Raw genomic sequence first — 7635 nt, 5'->3', positions numbered from 1 at the left:
TTTCTGAATTAATGCAAATGTTCTAAGAAATGATGAATATACAACTAAGTGATGATATTGTGAATTACTGATTATGTATGTTGTTTTATTTAGTTTCTTTATTTTTTTTAATTAACAAATAAATTTTTAAAAAAATATTCTGGTCCTGTGTTTCTATGCAAAGGATCTGCAAGGTATTTTCAATGATGACAAGACATCAAGGCTTTTTACAGGGTAGTAAATGTGCACAAACTTACAAGGAATACTTACAGTTTGGTTTTATCTCAGCTATTTAGGTATAGCTTTCGGAATTTCACTTGATGTCTTTATTCTTTAGTTTATTAAGATACTTAGTGTAGAAGTAGGTTTGGAGGAATTCTGAGTCTTTTTATAATTTTATGATGTGATATATAAATACACATTTTCTGTACCATACAAACAAGAAATTTACTTTTTGATTTATGTGGTGTTTTTTTACACTATTCAGAGCAGGAAAAAAACTAATACAAAATGGAAAGGTCTTCTTGGATTGTAATTTAATTCCATTTTAGAAAAAATAAATATATATCAATATATATTAAAGATCTAAATTTATAAGTTATAATTGTGATATTCCCTGTTTTTCCATGTATTGACAGATCTCTTTTATTGCCATTTTCCTGACTTGGAAAAGCAGATTACCATTACTTATCTAAGATAATTATAACAAGCTTTTATAAAATTAAATATATAAAATATCTTATTTTATACATTTTAAATATGATCAATTCTTGTAGTTAACAGGTATCTAAACTAGAATTTATTTATAAATCTAGTTACTTCTGTGGCAAGAACCAATGACATTTTCTTTAAAAAACAGTAAAAGCTATAATTTTTGAAAATTCCATCTTTTTTGACACTGCTCTTTGCTACTGACTATTTCTCATAGTTTTTCTTTGCAGAGATATATGTAAGTAACTATGAGGTCAAGAGAGCTTATTCTCAAATGAGTAATGACAATAACTGTAGCAGATCATCAGAAATGAGTCAACAAGGAAAATGGCTTCCTTGGCTGTTGGAATAGCATGTACTTCAGGTCCAGCTTAAATTCACCAAGAGACTGTATCTCAGCCTCTCTAATTGAGCAGCACTTTTAGTCAGAGCTTTCAACATCTTACCAATGCCACCCAGTTTGTCTGCTCACTAGCAGCTTAACAGGTGATATGTCAGATTCTATAAAGCTGAAGCAATTCTTATGTTTCTTTATCTTTAAAAAAAATTCTCCAACTACATCATTTGCAGAAAAAAACCTTTAAAAATAAAGGAAATGTATTATGAACAACTAGAATACGGATTTTTTTTAACAAACACTTTTTTGATAAAATGTCATTATATTTTCCTGGTAATGAAATAGGCAACATCAGGTGGAATCAGAACAGAAAAATGCTACCAGCCATGAGATTGAAGTCAAACAAAAGAAAAAAACACAAATTAATTTAAAAAATACAAGAGAAAAGAAAAAGAACTACCACACTTTCCTTATAAAATTAAAATCACACTTCCTTGTCTGTGTTGGACAGTTATTGGTATAAATTACAACTTTCAAAAGTAAAATTTTCTAATTAGTAAAAAAACAATTTTTTATTAGGATAGTAAATATAGTAAGTATCCCCTAAAATGGCTCCCCATGACTCCTATGTCCTTTGTGTAATTCCTGACTAGTTGGGTATGGACTTGGTGACTTGCTCCCAATGAATGGAAATAGTGGTAGGATGCCACTTCTGAGTTTGATCACTCTCTTTCTGGTTAGCTCATTATCTCAGGGAAGCTTACTGTCATGTTGTGACTTTTTCTGCTTGACAAAATGCAATGTCTCCAGCTGACAGCCAGTGAAGTCCTGGGGCAAGCAGACATACGTGGGTACTTGGAATTGGATTCTCCCTAAACTGAATCTTGAGATGATGGCAGCCCTGGATGATAACCTGACTGCAACCTTGTGAGGTTCCCTGAACTAGAGCCACCCAGCTGAGTCCCATCCAGATCCCTGCCCTACAGAAGCTATGATATAATACATGTTTGTTGTTGTAACCACTAATCTGAGGATAATGTTAGGTAGCAGTAAATAATGTATATATTACATAAGAAAGAAAACCAAATAATCCAATTGAAATTAAAATTTTTTGTCTTGTCTTTCATTTAACATAAAACACAACTGTTTTTCTTTTTAAGTTGAGTATTATATCTTTCAAAAATATTGAAGGACAGAAGTATTTATATATCTGTGTGTATGTACCTCTAAAATATGCTTTTAATTTTTGAACTAAGCAATTTGAGAAAGAAAAAAACAACTTTTGATTATGCAAAGAGAATATAAAAATAGGGTTTAAATTTTGGAAAATATTTGGCACCATATGTACCATTTATTTTGTGTTCTTTTATTAGAATTTGATGACTCTTCAGGGAAACCCTGTTTCAAATGTTTTTATGATTGTTGTCTGTTTGCTCCCCTTAGGAAATATAAATTGTTCCCTTTGCGCTCCATAAGTTATAGGGCACAGAGGTCAAAGAATTTCAATTATAGAAGTGAGGTCAAGAAGAGGGTTCCTTGTAACCTAGGGGTTCTCCAGGAGTCATTCTTGAGAACCATCTGGTAAAAAATCTGAGCTCACTGTGGCAATCTCTGACAACTGAGGGAAAAGTGAGAAGGGTGAAATGCAAACTTTTACGAGAAAATAAAAGCAAAATAATAAAAAATCTTTATAGAGATGAGGAGTATCTGTGGTCCAACATACAACATCACACCCCCGATATCCACAGATAACTCCACTCTCAACATGACTTGGGAGTCAAATCTGAGAAAACAGGAAATGTTTAAAGCCATCATAACTTTTGACAAACTACAGATGAAAGGTAAAAAGCCCCAAGAATTTGCCAAAATGCAATTAAGCAAATTTCATCCCAATATTTTAGAAAGTTTTTCTCTATTTGTCTTCATTGCCAAACTTCTGGAAGACAAGCAGCTGCCTTCGTTTTCTCACTACCTTTCTATCCTATTCTTTTTCAATCAGATAACATCCTTAAGACTACCCTCAATGAAATTTTAGTTAAGTTTCTATTTCTCCTCATGTTTTACTCAGAGCCAATATGGACCTGACTCTGCAATTCTCTCTTCTACCTAAGAATGTTCTCCCTTAACTTTACAGCTTTGTATGGTATAAGTTACTCTCCCATAACTCCAAACATTTCATTTCTTATTGCTACTTTACTTCAACTGTAATTGTGGATATCTCTCTTTTGACTTACTCTGGATCTTTATTTCTCTCTCTCTCCAGTCACTGTCAGAAAAAGTATGCCTTCCATACCATCAAAATATTAGGCACATTAAGATTGCACGGCTGAAAATTGAGAAGATCGTCAAGCCCTGTTTCAGTCACCCCCAGAAGCTGACTGATATACACATGGCCGAAGCTTGAGGAAACCAGTCTGAATATCCTCTCCCTCCTCTCATAAGTACCCCTAAACTTTCAGCACACTCCCCTAAACTCCCCTGTGTTTCCCTAGCCACAGCCCCTAGTATTCCTTATAGGCTAGAGTAATTGTTGACTTCTGCTCCCAATTGGGCTTCTTGTTTTATTAGTTAGTATCAGTTTAGCAGCGGTAGCCTCCCACCCAGTAGCAACCATTATAAAGAGATATGTATCTTCGTAGGGAAAAAGTGCTGTTTCTTTATAAACCAGTCTGGCATAAGTGCTACTAAAGTTCAGGAACATAGAAAGCAGGTCTGAAACCCAGACAGAAACCAAACAAACAAAAACTGGACTAACCGGATCCTGCTGCTAGCCGGTCCCCTATTTACCATATTAATCATGAAGGTTCCTGTGTAATCAGAGCCCGCATCAAATTCATTGAAAAAGTCACAGCATGAATCCTCCTAATAAAAAGGCACAAACCATTAAATATAAGGTGATGCTATAACCCCTTCCTATTATGTCGGGGTAAGCATCAAAGGGGGAAATGTAACAGGCAGACCTCCCCCTCTCTCTGATTTAGCTGTGCTCTGTGTGGAAAATCCCTAAACCCCCGCCCCTAGTCTTCAGGAACTGGTGAAAATTCACATAGGCAAGTTAAGATATTCCTGGGGTGGGGGCCCCTCAACAGTCTATAAGCCCTGGGCCATTCCCAACTTAAATCCACCAGTTGTTTACCTTGTCTTTAACATATTGTACAGTCTATAAAAGCTAAGGTTGTCTTTTGTTCGAGATTCAGACTTTCTAGGTGACTCGGCTGGGCCCCCGTGCGCATGACCTAATAAATCACTTGCTTCCCGAAACTGGGGTCCCTTAGTCTCAGCCTGCTCTAGTTTCGTGGAACATTCCTGGAGGCCTGTGGCCTCAATCCTGGTTTTCGCGCTACAAGATGACGGAATTTAGCATTCAAGACTGTCCTTTATTTAGTAATTTAAGGTAATTCAGCCTTCAAATTTCTTTTTTCCTCATGCAACTTTCATACCTGGATCCTAGCCCCCAAATTCTGACTGCTTTTGAAAACTTATCCACTGCTTTTTTATATCACTAATTGTATTACACTATTACAATCTCCTTTGTTGTATTTTAGTTTTCATTGTGTCCTTATTGACTCTGATCAGACAACAAAGTCAACCCAACATACGTTGTCTGGTTCAAAGGAAAAGAGAGGAAGGTGCTTATTATCTCTGAAATTAGTGCACAATATGGCAAAAATATAACAGAATATTTAGGAATGCACTGGTTCTTGATTGGGATTCTATTTAGAGATTAAGAAGAAAATTTATTTGAGAAATTACTGCTTGTAGATCTACTTTTATTATAATTTTTATTTTGAAAATTAGACCACTATAGTAAACAAAATGTTTAATGTAAGGTGAGTGAAATGCCCTACATATCATTTTATTCTGCTATTATGGTATTCCATCAAAAATTCTATTAGCTATAAATAACTTGACAATACTCAGAAGTAATGATGATACACAAATTACTTAATTAAATTGTAATCTCAGCATTTATCAGTTTTTTTCATATCACGCACATAAACTTTCATGAATGATAATTTTCCAATTGACTTTCTCATTTTGCCTATAATTTATAACAATTTTCTTGAGTTGGGCTTTAAACTTGTACCAAACTTTATATTTTTCAAATAACTTGAAGAAACCTGAAAATCATATTTCCATGTGCTATTCAATGTATTATAGTAAATTCCTTGTTATTTCCTAAACCATGTCACTGCTTGCATTTCTCTATATCATCTTTTTTCAAGAGGGTATCATTACAGGTTTCTCCTTCACCTAAATCAACACATCACCTGTATGAAGTTCTAAAAGAATATCAGCACCATAACATCTATATGTACCTTTCCTATCCCATCACCTGCTTTCTCATCTGATGCAACCATTCTCCAATGTTATAAGTCCCTTGCATTTCTATTTTTAATTGGTTGATCTACCATCTATTTATCTATCTATACCCCTGTAATTTTAACATTTTCATATATATATAACACAATGTTGAAATAGATGCTGCCAAATAATTCAATTCAAGATATCCTGATACTGATTCCAAAATAGATACCAAAGTTAATGAAAAAGATTTTAGAATTATTAATGTCATTAATAATAGATAAAACAGCCAGTATGAAATTCAGCTAATGAATAAGTGAGAGGAATTAAAACATTTTATATAGATACATATAGATCACATTTCTATATTGGTATGATTATGAATGTATACAAATGCAATAGGCATTTTTCCAAAACAGTGATGCTTTGCACAGGAGAGAATGATGCAGATGCGTAGCCAAATCAAAATGCCTTTGCTTTTAGTAGAGCCTATTCAGGACTCTAAATCATTGTTCCCCAGCTTCTTTCTGGAAAATTTCCTTTTTTGTTCTAGCAAATACATTTGCACAATCAGAACACTAATCTCAAGACAAATTATAAGATGTTATACAAGGAATAATATACTATTTCACAGATTGTCAGCTATATATCTGTCTCCTGGGTACAATGTTAGGTCCAACTTAGAAATCCAGCTACAAGTGGTAATCCCTCCATTTTTAGTTCCATAAAGGGTGGGAATTTTGAAGAAAGGAAATGTATGAACTCAGTCTTGCCCTCCCCCTCCTCCTGAAAGGAGGAGTGACTTATCTTGCTGGTGATTTTAAAGAAGAAATTGGTGAAGGCAAGTAGGTCTGGCTCAGCCTTTCCTCCCCCTTTCTTGCTCTTTCTTTTACTCTCTTATTGCTTTAATTTTTTTAGCAAGTCTGTTCTCAGAAAATATGCCCTAATTATGGTAAGCTCATAGGAGCAGATCTGGGATAGTGGAGAGAGAGGAAGGAATGGAGTCGTTCAGCTGTGCCTGAGACATATAAGTCTATTTCATTCTGAGAAAGAGTCTCTGCAATGAAACTCTTATATTAAGTTACAATAATTTTTATCCTCTTAAAAAAATAAATCTGGAATGTTCCTTTCCAGATGGAGGTGAGTTGTCTTATCATAATAAATTTATTCCAAATATTCAGAATTTTTATGTGAATGGACAGAAAGCTCTAAAGTGAGACCATCAAATAGCATGCAGCATTCATTTCTATACCTGAAGCTTCACATTTCATAAGGTAGAATGATTTCATTACTGTAAATACATGCTGGAACTAAACAGCATTTATTAAAATCTTCCTATGAGGGTGGGCCACGATGGCTCAGCAGGTAAGAATGCTTGCCTGCGATGCAAGAGGACCTGGGTTCGATTCCTGCTGCCTGCCCATGTTAAAAAAAAAAGCTTCTTACATGCAGGTTCACTGATATATATAATTTTGAATAGCAACCTCCATATAGGTATATTTTCTTCATTTTACATGAGAAAACTGAAACTCATGGCACATAAAAACACAGTTACACCCAAAAAGACAGAATATGATAGAGATCACATGTTTTGAAACCAAAATTTGTCTACCTGTTCGCAATACTATGCTCTCTTCAAATGTGCTGATTCAAAATTAACAGAAAACTTTATTTCTGGAAGAGAAATTTTCAAAGGATGCAAGAGAAAGAATGAGAAGACATGAATTCCAATTCTGTATTGGTTAGTTAGCTGCCAGTTGAAAAATCAATTTTATGAATTTTTCTCTAATCACCCTTGATGAAGACTTTCTCATGACACTGTAGTTCTGAAAATTGGATATATAACCTTTTCTAAAGGCCCAATCTCCACTGAATATGTTGATGTTCACTACAATTATTTTGTTCCCTATAGACAATATATTCCATAAAAACAAACAATAGGAATAAGAAAAAAGTGGTCCTTGAGTATTATGCATGATATATAAAGTAAACCAGTATTTTTGACTCACAATTTGTTTCCACCAGTATTTAAACTCTATTTCAGTTTAGGGAAATGCACAAGTCATCATTGTTTACTCGTGTGCTTTTTTTATTCTTTTAAATCCTTATGATGTTTGACTATGAAGAATCCATGAGTGCCTGCATGTGCACCACAGAAACACACAATACAACCCTAAACAGAAGACATTCCTTTCTAGATATCCAATATGTGGTCAAATGTTGAAAGAAATATTTGGCATGGGAAAATATGATAATTTCATATTGTCAGCATGGAAAAATCCTTTCTTTATGATTCATTGCCT

This window comes from Tamandua tetradactyla, unplaced genomic scaffold (assembly GCF_023851605.1).
Source record: "Tamandua tetradactyla isolate mTamTet1 unplaced genomic scaffold, mTamTet1.pri scaffold_109_ctg1, whole genome shotgun sequence".
NCBI classification, from domain to species: domain Eukaryota; kingdom Metazoa; phylum Chordata; class Mammalia; order Pilosa; family Myrmecophagidae; genus Tamandua; species Tamandua tetradactyla.
Note: the sequence above shows the minus strand (reverse complement) of the source record.